General features: G+C 43.8%; 1 long non-coding RNA gene across 1 annotated transcript; it reads right to left on the minus strand.

The window, feature by feature from the left end:
* Nucleotides 1-3,410: 3,410 nt before the first annotated feature.
* On the minus strand, nt 3,411-5,151 carry LOC135983700 (uncharacterized). The gene is made up of 3 exons (XR_010601444.1): nt 5,015-5,151; nt 4,356-4,465; nt 3,411-3,546 (listed from the first exon to the last, which is right to left on the minus strand). It is a non-coding gene; the product is annotated as an uncharacterized LOC135983700 (long non-coding RNA).
* Nucleotides 5,152-12,530: the final 7,379 nt, after the last annotated feature.

A 12,530-nucleotide genomic window follows, 5' to 3' on the forward strand; every position in this document is an offset into this window, starting at 1 on the left:
AATCAGTATTGTTTGCAACACAGAGACCACTGATTTAAAACACAGTCATTATTTACATAGCTATCGCTAACTGGCTGACCCCAGGCAAGCACACATGAGTCATAAGACCCCCAAAATGGTGAGTAACCACAGGGGCAGGGGAAATCAGTGTTCCAGAACCGTACTGTGCACTGGGTACATGGCTCTTGGGGAAAGCCAACACTGTAGTGGGGGCCTTATAATCATTACTGTCCCCACATTTTTCACAGGCTGTGTTCATTATGGAAGATATCTCACTGCTGAGGGTGAGCAGGGAATCAAGGAAGGGTTTTCTCCAAGACTGTGACTTCCACCCTGGCCCTTATGCGACTCACCTGTGTGCAGTAATGGTCCCTCCCCAGTGACAGCAGAGTGGCACGGGAAAGTTACCCTTAATGGCGCAAGAAACAAAGCAGCTCTGCCAAAGAACCTGCAGCAGTGGATTGTCCAGTATCTCCATAGGAGTTTCCTGGAGATCTCTGAGGCAGATTCCCATGAAATGAGGGAGTCAATCAACACCCTGTTCCACCACTCAGACTAGGCATGTGGTGGTACGCACACCATACAGACACAAGCCTGCTTTCTGCAACCCTCCTACCCCCAATTACTCGCTTCAACAATTCTCAAAATACAAGCCACTTACCAGGGGCCTCCTCTCCTGTTTCTGCTTCGCCAAGATCCGACAGCTGTGACTGGCTAGCCTCCTCCAGAGTAGAGAAAAGCTCCGGGCTGCATGCATCTCTGACCTCCGAGTCATGCTCTGCCTCTGGGCCCTCCTCACCCTCCACATCCTCGTCCAAGATTTCCTCCTCCTGGCTTGGTCCACTTTCGACTGGCACGAGAGCCACCGAAGTATCGACAGTGGCCTTCACAGTAGAGGTGGGGTCGCCACCAAGTATTGCATCCAGCTCTTTGTAGAACTGGCTGCTTGTGGGCGCAGCACCTGAGTGGTGGTTTGCCTCCGTGCCTTGTGATAGGTGTCCCGCAGCTCCTTCACTTTGACTCTGCACTGCAGTGTGTCCCAGTCCTGGCCCCTTTCTGTCATGCATCGTGAAATCTGTCTGTAGGTATCATAATTCCTATGGCTGGAGCGCAGCTGGGACTGGACAGCCTCCTCTCCCCAAATGCTGATGAGGTCCAGCAGCTCGGCATTGCTCCAAGCATGGGATTGCCTGGTCCGTGGAGCTGGCATGGTCACCTGGAAAGATGTGCTGGGACCACTGCATGCATCACTGAGCAAACAGGATGGGGACTTTCAAAATTCCAAAGGAATTTAAGGGGTGGGAATGACAGTTGGTCACCTGAGGGCAGGGCAGTAGAGTTCAAACCGATGACCAGAGAGGCGAGAACAGGCATTGTGGGACACCTCCCAGAGGCCAATCGCAGTGCTGTAATTGACCAGGGTGGCTACACTGGCACTGCGGTGCTGTAGCCCCAGCGCAGAGAGCTGTACGCCTCTCGTCAGGGTGGTTTTTTTATAGCGCTGCAACTGCGCAGTTTCTGTGCACTAAATGGCTTGGCAGTGTGTACACCTCAGGAGTTACAATGTAGAAAGCTGCTTTAGTGTGCAGAAACTTACCAGTGTAGACAAGGCCTGAGTCTCTCTGTGCCTCAGCTCCCCATCTGTAAAATGGGAATGACAGTAGTTCCCTGCCTCCGAGGGGTGTTGTGAGTTTCAATACTTTATAGAGTGTGATGTGCTCAGCTATTATAGTAATGGGAGCCCTAATAATAAATACCTTAGATATTTTTTCAAACATGATGGTAAAATAGCATTGAAGATACATGTAGTACACCTCTACCCCGATATAACGCTGTCCTCGGGACCCAAAAAATCTTACCACGTTATAGGTGAAACTGCATTATATCGAACTTGCTTTGATCCGCCGGAGTGCGCAGCCCCGCCCCCCTGGAGTGCTGCTTTACCGCGTTATATCCGAATTTCATGTTATATCAGGTCGCGTTATATCGGGGTACAGGTGTAGTTAGGATGATATTTACTTCTTGAAAATATAGGCCCCAATCCAGAGGGCCAGAGGGAAGACAAATAGGGTACTAATCCTTACACTCTAACTCAATTTTGCACATGTGATAGTAATCCCATCAATGTGCATGCATCTTTGCGTGATTGGGCCTCAAGTAAGATTGGCAGGCGTGGTTTGAATTTGTAAATCACATTATTTTTTTGTTTAAAGCACTGTATTCTAAATCTTAAAATAACAATAAGAAAGACAAAATGTGTATGACTGCAGATCATCCATGACATGAAAATTCCCAACACACTGGCTCAAACAATTCATTCTGGAAAAGGAGAACAGTGACAAGGGTGAGCTTATGCAATATTTGGTGACTCTTATCATTTCCAGTTTGTTTACAGAATGATCTAGCTTTAAAAGATTTTAGTTTCTTTTTCACACAATTTACTGACATTTAAAATATTATAATACTGTTGTATTTAAAAATATACCTGCAAGGAAATCCTACATTTTTACAAAGAGCCAACAATGTAAATGACAATTGATATTTTTAAAAAATCATTTGGCCCATCCAACGAAAACAGAAATCAAGCTGTTTTAGTATATTTATTCATCTTTCCATATCTTATTTTTAGGGTTGTCAAGCGATTAAAAAATTAATCACAATAAGTTGTGCTGTTAAACAATAATAGAATACTATTTATATAAATATTTTGGATGTTTTCCACATTTTCAAATATATTGATTTCAATTACAACACAGATTACAAAATGTACAGTGCTCACTTTTTATTTATTTTTATTATAAATATTTGCACTGTAAAAATAAAATAAATAGTATTTTTCAATTCACTTAATACAAGTACTGTAGTGCAATCTCTTTATCATGAAAGTTGAACTTACAAATGTAGAATCATGTACAAAAAATAATTGCATTCAAAAACAAAACAATGTAAAACTTTAGAGTCTACAAGTCCACTCAGTCCTACTTCCTGTTCAGCCAATTGCTCAAACAAGTTTTTTTACATTTACAGGAGATAATGCTGCCCACTTTTTGTTTACAATGTCACCTGAAAGTGAGAACAGATGGCATTGTTGTAGCCGGCATTGCAAGATACGTCCAGATGCTCTAAAGATTCATATGTCCCTTCATGCTTCAACCACCATTCCAGAGGACATGTGTCCATGCTGATGACAGATTCTGCTCAATAACGATCCAAAGCAGTGTGGACCAACGCATGTTCATTTTCATCATCTGAATCAGATGCCACCAGCAGAAAGTTGATTTTCTTTTTTGGTGGTTTGGGTACTGTAGTTTCTGCATTGGAGTTTTGCTCTTTTAAAACTTCTGCTCCAGGAACAGTTCAACAGTGCCTCTTCCTGCTGAAGACCCTGATCCTCCCGTGCCCGGAGGAACTCAAACTGCTCTTGGTTCCTCCTATCCATGCCAATCAGAAGATCCTCCAGGTGCTTTTTCCATCTGGCTATGCTGTCTCTGGGGTGCTGCTCCTGCCATCCTGGTGGAATGGTTTCCCTCTTGGCAGCCGAAGGTCCTGCCAGTTCAAAGACAAGGTTGGCATCAGATTTTTTTCTTCCTTTTAAAGAAGCTAAGAAATCCCCACACAAACTTAGCAATGGAAGGCCACAATATTGATACTTTATAGCATGTCAGGAATGTGACTGTTACTATGTTTGCTTCTCAGACAACTTCTGCCACCCCAGAGGAAGGAGCAGAGGCTAATAATGGTAAAATACCAATGGTAAAATGTAGTAATGTGGGGATTTTAAAATAATTTTTACAATGTGTCAAGGGTACAGTGGGGGTGGGTTCTATTCCTTCCATAGGCTACATTACCAGTTGTCAATTTCTAGCTGGCTATCATTTGGAGAGCATAGCGATTTTCAAAGTGAATGGAAAAGGGAGGTGGCTTTCCAGTCCTGTGGAGGAATTCCAGCAATCTATGCCAGAGAGAAGTTTCTGCTAATGGTCACCCCCTGCATATCGCTGAATGGAGGAGTTTGGTCAGCTACGAAGGTGGACCAAACACTTCTCCACTGCTATTGAACTTCAAGAACCAGCTGGAATTTCTGCTACACCAGAGATTTCTGAATTATGCTTGTAGGACTGAGAGGCCATTTGACAAGAAATTCATTATATTCTAAGCTAGCAGATGGAGTTTCAGTGGAGCGGAGAAACAAACCACTAAGACCACCCACTCACCACAAACCCTCCTCCCAGGATTGCCAGAAAATCCAGCCCCTGTGTCCAGAGAACAGCAGTAAAGGAATGGGGAAAGAAAGAGGCACATCACAACTTTATTTTGTTCCCTGAACCATCCAATCAACACTGCAAGCTACTCACCTCTCCACTGCACTGTGATTATGCAACCTTCAGAACAGATCCTTCACTCACCCATGCTTTCCAGGCTTTTGCAGCATGGCTCAGAGTAGGAAGAAGCCAGATACCAGGGACTGGGAACATTAAAAAAACATTTTAATCTTGAAAAGGAGATTTGATGTTCCTGGGACAACCAAAGGATTCCCTTTCCCTTCCTGTACCTAACTAGCCCTGCACCTAACCCCACCCCTTCCATGCAGCTCCCATTTGTAAGGGGATGGTAAAATGGAGGTGGAGGTAGAAGGTTAATCTGGGAAAATCACTGAAACTTTCTGTAATCTTAAAAGGAGTGAAAGACAGCTGTAACTCTGAACAACCATGAAAGTTTTCTACAATTCTCCTATATCCCCAACCAGGCCCTTTCCAAACCCGCCCCTTCCTTTTCTCCTGGTCCAGGCAGCCCCCAGACCATCACTGACAGCGTGCTGTTCAAGAAATGCACAGACACATGGGAACAATGATTCTTCATTAATGATCTGTTTTATAGCTTCTACCACAGGCATAGCAGAGGTTCATGGGAATTAAATAAAATCATTGATTTACAGCCTTGTCTTCTTCGGGGACCATTTCAGGGTAGTGCGGAGTGGGGGCTGGGCTTAAAATCAGGGTCCATTATAACTTACCAGCTCTGGGTGCTAGTTCCTCCTGTGGCTCTGGGTCCTTCTTGAGCTCATCATGGGGGGTTGCTAATCCAGCTTCTCTGGGTAGAGGTGAAAAATGACATGCTCCTCTTCCTGCGGGACTTCCTCTGTATTACATGCTGCCTCTTTGCCCTGGCATTGTCTGACAGGGCTGAGAAGGGGGTCATGAGTGGGTTCTATACTGGGAGCCCTGGACAATACTTGGTCCAGCTTGTCATAAAATGGGCACATATGAGGATCCCTCCTGGAGAGGCTTGTGGAGTCTTTTGCCCTCCAGTACAGGAGCTTCAGGTATGTCATCCGTTCCCAGCACTGGGCCAGAGTCTGGTGAGCACCTGCCTCCTTCAGCAACTATGAAATTTCCCAGCATAGGTGAATGTTTCCTGCAGCTGCAGGAGAAGTCATGGAGGACAGTGTACTCCTACCACACATTAAGTAGAATCTGGGTGTGGTCAGCAGGCCAGACAACTGTTCTCAGAACATGATTCATGTTCACCAGTACTAATCAAAGGAGAGCAGTGGAAAACTGTTCTCCAATGGTCAGCTCAGTTCCCTACTAGTAATGATAACAGAGGGGCATGGACCTTTATAGACTGGATAAAGGTCAGGTGGGAAAGGGGTCACTGCATTGTGGGACTGAGGCTGACGGGTTATTGAAACATGGGACCTGGTACACACCATTTTCCCCTGTCCACACTGTACAGTAGCATGGGAAAGGGGTCATGTCACATCCCAAGGCACGTATATACCCATACCCCTCAGGCATGCGTGCTTGTTTTGTTTTTTGCCTTCTACTCACCTTCAGACATGTGCTTCAGGGGTTTAGATATATGGACAGTAGGAGTTATGGCACTACTATGCATGGTGACACATGTACTGTCACTAGTGTAGAAGTACCTTATTAGAACCGGGTCCCAGGCTAGTGCATTGTATCTTACTAAGCTCTATATATCAAAGCTGTTTTAACTTGATGGAGTGTCAGGAAATCAGTAGATGAGAAATTATTTTAAGAATTTTCATTACAGGGCAAAAGCATTATAGTGAGAAGGGAGATTAATTATAAGAGTATTGTAATTCTTGTTTCATCAATACTAACTAATATCTTTATCAACAGTGCCATGTAAGTAGTCGCCTATATTTACTTTATTTAATCATGATGCAATATCAAGTTTCTTCATAATCTGAATTAGTCTTGTGAGCTGCATTTTCAGACAGCCCTGATGATATGACCTGCATGTATGGATATTGTCAGAAGCTCCATAGGAATAGTCATTGGACCTCACTTTTCAATATAATGGAACAGCTGTCAGATTCCTGATTAACAGTTAGGTATGTACATTATTTGTTAATGACATTGGTACAGTTAATTTCCCCACTTGTAATGGAGAAAAACTTGGGACTGACTTCTCTTACATCAGTTTTACCCCAGTGTAAGTCATTGACTTTGGTTGACTTACATCATTGTAAATAAAAGGAGACTCAGGCTTTTGGTGTTTCTGAAAAAAAAAATTTTTTTGTGGTAAATATATATATATATATATACACACTGTTGTTTTATATTGCTTTGAATAGAAAATATTTTTTAAATGTTGCAAATCCTTGCCAATATGATAAATATGACCCTTCATTGATCCTCTATTGAAATAATTATGGCATGAACCTTGAGAACAAGGACAGGACAGTTGGAAGGGAAGGCAAACAGCAATGAACAACTGGCAGTTCTGAAATACATTGCAGGCACAGGACATCGGGAACAGGAGACACATCTGGAGTTCAAAAAAGAACTAGATAAATTCATGGAGGATAGATCCATCAATGGCTATTAGCCGGTTATTACCCAGGATGGGCAGGGATGGTGTCCCTAGCCTCTATTTGCCAGAAGCTGGGAATGGGCGATGGGATGGATCACTTGATGATTACCTGTTCTGTTCATTCCCTCTGGGGCACCTGGCATTGGCCACTGTTGGAAGACAGGTATACCAGGCTAGATGGACCTTTGGTCTGACCCTCTATGGCCGTTCTTATGAGTCCATGGTGTCTTCTGCAACTCCCCAGTTTGTTCTATTTTACCTGATGTTTTGAGGCTTAATTAGGCCATGCTTGTAAAGCACTTTGAAGAGTTGTATAAGTGACAAGTTTTGTTGTAGTTACTATTATTGTTTATGCAATGACAGGATGTAACCTGAGGGAAGGGGGACAGGAATCATGGGATCCCAGCTCGACATTGCACACATTGTGCGGGCAGAACGAGGATGAGGACAACTTTTTTTCCTTTTTAATATTGCTGGAACTAGGCCCAGTGTGGTCTTAATTCACCTTTGCCCTCTGCAGGCTGGTGGAGGCAGTGGAGATTGTGTAACCACTACTATCTGGGGCATCACTCAGAGCAAGAGCCAACAATCCCCAACTTCAGAGGTCATGAAGGGAAATAAAAAGTCAGTTTAAGATAGTTATGCACTGAATGTATGTCTTATCTTGGCTGCATGGGGCTTTCAGCAATTAGGACCCGATCCTTTATTATTACCATACTGTTTATTATTTGTATTACAATAGTGGCTGGAGAACCCAGTCAGGATCAAGGCCCCCACACTGGCCTAGACACTATACAAACATATATTAAGACATGGTCCCTGCCCTGAAGAATTTATATTCCTGTAGCTCTTAGAAAGAATAGTCCCACTGACTTCAATGAAACAACACGCGAGTAGAACTGTCTAACTGGACCCTTAGGCTCTAAGGCCCAGATCCTCAAAGTAATTTAGGCTCCAAACGTCCACTGAGTTCAATGGAAGTTAGGATCCTAAATACTCTTAAGAATCTGGGCCTACATTCTTACTCTACAACCTGCTGTTTTTAAATACAGACAGGTAACCCTTCAAGCTTAACAATGACTCACTTATCCATTAATATTTATCTCCAACCCTGCAGACAGCTGTTGATATTGGCACCACTGTTAGATTGATGAGAAATGAGAAGCAGATGCCTTTTGATAATATAGGAACACCCATCCACACCCTAACCTTGATACATTATATGATAATACGTTATTTCTTTATATCTCTTGGTATTGATAGATTTCACTTAAGAATGTTATTCCTGATCCTTTGTTTTATCTCAGGGATTTTGTTAGAATTAATTGATGGATTAGTTAATGTTCTTGCAACATCCAGAAAAACAGTTTATTATGTGCTATGTATTGATTACTATTGTCATTTACTGTTCATTTTTAATTAGAACTCAGTTCTTTTCCATGTTAGTCCTAGTAGATGGACCTGACTAAACTACTGTTTATACCAGCTTTCCCCAAAAGTCTGACATGCATGCCACTGGAAGTATGCAGCCTCCAATCAGGTAGAATGGGAGTTGGTTTTAAAAAAATAATTCAGGCCCAGATCCTGGAAAGACTTGGTATGTGTTTAGCTTTACTCACTGAGAGTACTTCCATTGACTGGGATTATTACTCACAGTTTATTATGTTAAGAACATGTGTAAATCTTTGCTGGACTGGGGTCTAGTATAGTATCAGATGAAGAATCCACTTTAACTACCCTGATTAAATTTTAAAAGATGATACGCAATGTACTTTTTAATATTACATGTAGTATATTAGCTCTTAAATTTGAGAATCATGGGCTTATACTAAAATGTGAGGAAAAACATTTGATTTATGTACCATGTTGCTGTTGAATGATACACCAGTCAGATGCAGCAATAGAAACCCCAGCTGCAAAGGTGAGCAAAGGGGAAGAAATTTTGTTTCAGTTAAAAATTTCTCTACATTTAAAAAATATTTTCTTTTGCCTGTTTTTCTCTTCTCCAGATTTCACTTGCCTTTACCAGAAATACAAGTTATATAGCTAGTTACAACATCTCTTCCTCCTCCCTCATTTTGTAAATGTTTATCTGAATCCAAACTTGCAGTCCGAATTGCAAATAGTTATCTGAAATTTAGCTCGGCTCTATTCAGCAGTATTTACAGGAGGCATATAGCAACTTTCTGTTCCTCCCCAAAGGAGGAGTAGAGACCCCAGTTCTACTTCCTGGGGGCCTTTTAAGGGGGTTACATTCAAGATCCCAATTAGGGAACAAGCCCCACGCCCCGACCCCATTTCCCCGGCAAGGAGACTGCAGGTGGAAGGGGTGGGGACAGGCCCCCACTTGCTCTGGCCCAGGGCCCCCAAAACTGTAATCCGCCTCTGGATTTATATCACGTCTGCCAGTTTGCAGCGTTGGTTGCTGTGTTACTGGAGTTTGTAGAGCACAAGGCCCTACCGCCGAAGACATTTTCCACAAATAGATGTTATTTCCACAAATCTAGACGGAAATCACCTTCATCTGTAACTCTTTCATTCGGAGAAAAGAACAGATTCTGCAATTAATTAATATTAGTGATCCCCTGAAATGATTATCATAACATCATAGTATTATTATGGCAGGTGTCACCAGGTGACACTGATACACATAGGCCAGGTCTACACTACAGACTTATACTGGTATAACTACATTGCTCAGAGGTGTGAAAAATCCGCACCCTTGAGGAAGGTAGTTTTACTGAGGCAACCCCCAGCTTTTCCCATCGACATAGCTACCGCCTCTTGGGGAGGTGGATTAACTATGCCAATGGAAGAACTTCTCCCATAGGTGAAGGAGCATCTTCACTTAAGCAGCACAGCGGTGCAGCTGTATTGGTGAATTTGCGCCTATGCAGCGTTTTAAATGTAGCCCTGTCCTTAGTCTTTCAAGTCCTTTTTCTTAGTGTGCCAGGAAATATTCAGAATTAAGAAGACATGCTTTGCTGTTAGTTTTTGTTATGCAAGGGTCTGTGTAGAGCTTGAGGTCCTTAGAGAGAGCACTGTAAGAGCAGTGGGAGAGTTTGCTGTCTGCCTGAGACCTGGCTCAACAACACAAAGTTATGTCAACATAGGCCAATGCAGTCTAGTCAGTCCTAGCAGTTGAGCCTGGGCAAGCCTGATGCAGGGGAAGGAACCTGGGGTAAGTATGTAAATATATTTCCCATTACAATGAGGTACTGATGGCACCCCAGCTTAGCCAGGCAAAGCCATTGACTTTTCATTAATTTACTCTGGCCAGAAGAGGTAGCCAAAGGTGTCTAGGGATGGCAGTCTTATTTCTTCCTTCACAGTAGGACACTTTCCCACGCCAGTCAGTGGTAACTTCAGCAGGCACCATTGCAATAAATAGGCTAGCAGCATACAGGTCTGGGCAGCTTCAGGACACCAGCTGTGCTCTTTTTGCCGGTAGGTCCACAAGAACCTGCAGCATCTGTTTGCTGCCAGAGAAGCCCCATTATGTCCTGGTGCATCTCCCTCTCCTTTTCCTACTGGGCCTGGCACCTGTCTGCTCTTTCCTTCTCCATACAGCCTGCCATATTCACCCTCCAGGCCCTGTGCTCACAGACTGATGCAGCACTGGCTTGCAGGATCTCACGGAACATGTCATCCCAAGTTCTTTCTCCTCCTCATTTCCATCACTGCTGGGGGGCCAAACTCATCATGGCTGGTGCTGTGAGTGGTGCCATGCATAAGGAAGCTGAAGCAGAAGTGTCAATAAGCATGTCTTGATTTACACTATAAGGGGGCAAGGACAGGGAGTAACTCTCACTTTCTGTTGTGATTATCCTGACAATGGTACCTCTGTGTGTTTTATCTGCAGCTGTTGCCATTATGGCCTTTAGGGGTCTCTCCTCTGCACCTGTGGAACTCCTGAGCCAGAAGAGGACTTGGGATGACCTGTTCAATGAGATCCTGTGAGCCAGTGCTGCATCAGACAGTGAGCAGAGGGCCAGGAGGGTAAATATTGCAGGCTGCATGGCAAAGGAAAGGCCAGGAGTCCCAGCAGGAAAAGAAGAGGGAGACGCACCAGGACATAATAGGGCTTCTCTGGCAGCAACCACAGATGCTGCAGACTTTTGTGAACCTACAACTTCAGCAATCACGGACTCACTTCCCTTTGTAGTTCATGGAAAACCGCAATATAGCACCTCCCTACACCTCCCCCCCCCCAACATTCCACATGGCATCTGGGGCCGCATCCCTACCCCCACTGCTCCACACTGGAGGTCAGTAAGGACAACCAGTTTCACATACACTGGCCTGTGAGAGTCACATTTTCTGTATGTGTAGCCAAAATAGACATGAATGTTCTTTCACCTTGTTAAGTTTATTTTATTTTTAATGTATCTGCTTTTAAATTGCACAGATTTTTTTTTTTGCAGTGGTTTTGTTACTCAGCAAAATTCAGGTTTTTGGGGAAATAGTTCATCTTTATTAGTTCCCAACTTATGCTGCAGAGTGCCAAGAGGTACTGAAAATACTCACTCAGTTGTTATTGTACAGTGTGCCACAACTCATAGGATCAGTGATAAACACAGCATAATAATCAAGATACAGCAAGCACTGCAAAGTTAATAGGTACATTGACAGTGTTCTATTCATAGATGCACACGAAGCACCACACAATTCCTACCTAGCAGGCCCCAGAACTGCAGGGCCAGGTACAGAACAGTCTACCACAACACATTACTGTGGCTCACTGTTAAAGTGCTCTTTCAAGGCCTCCCTCAGCCATATAGTTCCACACTGAGCTCTAATAGCTCTTGTACCTGACTGTTCAAACTCAGCAGAGTGCCCCTCCATCCCAGTGGAAACTTTTGCCTCACGGGTATTATCCAGGACCCAGCAGGAAGCTATAACCATTGGGATATTTTTCTCACAGAGATCCAGTCTTGCGAGTAAACACCACCATGCTCCCTTCAATCTACCAAAAGCACATTCAACATCATTCTACACCTGCTGAGCTCACAATTGATTCTTTCCTTGGTGCTGTCAAAGTGGCTGTTGAACAGCTTCAAAAGCCAGCGAAGTAAGGGGTAGGCTGAGTCCCCCAGGATCAATATTGGCAATTTATCATCATCAGTGGTAATCTGCCAGTCGGGAAAAAAAGTCCCAACTTTCTGTGGGATTTAAAATCCTGTGTTCTTAAAGATGCAAGTGTCATGCACCTTCCTAGACCAGCCAACACTGATGGTGAAGCATTCCTGGTGTTCCACCAATGCTTGTATAGCCACAGAAAATTAGCCCTTTCTGTTGATATTTTCTGGGGCAAGGTGGTCTGGTGCCAAAATAGGGATATGCGTGCTGTCTATTGTTCCACCACGGGTCGGGAATCCCATAGCTACAAATCCATCCATTGTGTCCTGCACATTCCCAAGAGTCACAGTCTTGCATAGCAGGCCATGATTAATGTCCCTACACACTTCAGTGACAATAACCCCTCACAACAGATTTTTCCAATTCCAAAATGATTTCCCTCTGACCAATAGCAGTCCGGCATTGCATGTTTCCACAGTACAATTGGCACTTGCTTCTCCACTGTCAGAGCAGATCTCATTGTGGTGTCCCTGCCCTAGAGAGCTGGGACAAGCTCAGTGCACAGATCCAGGAATGTGGTTTTGCAGATTCAAATGTTCTATAGACAC

The sequence above is a fragment of the Chrysemys picta genome, chromosome 5, assembly GCF_011386835.1.
Source record: "Chrysemys picta bellii isolate R12L10 chromosome 5, ASM1138683v2, whole genome shotgun sequence".
In the NCBI taxonomy this organism is placed as follows: Eukaryota; Metazoa; Chordata; order Testudines; family Emydidae; genus Chrysemys; species Chrysemys picta.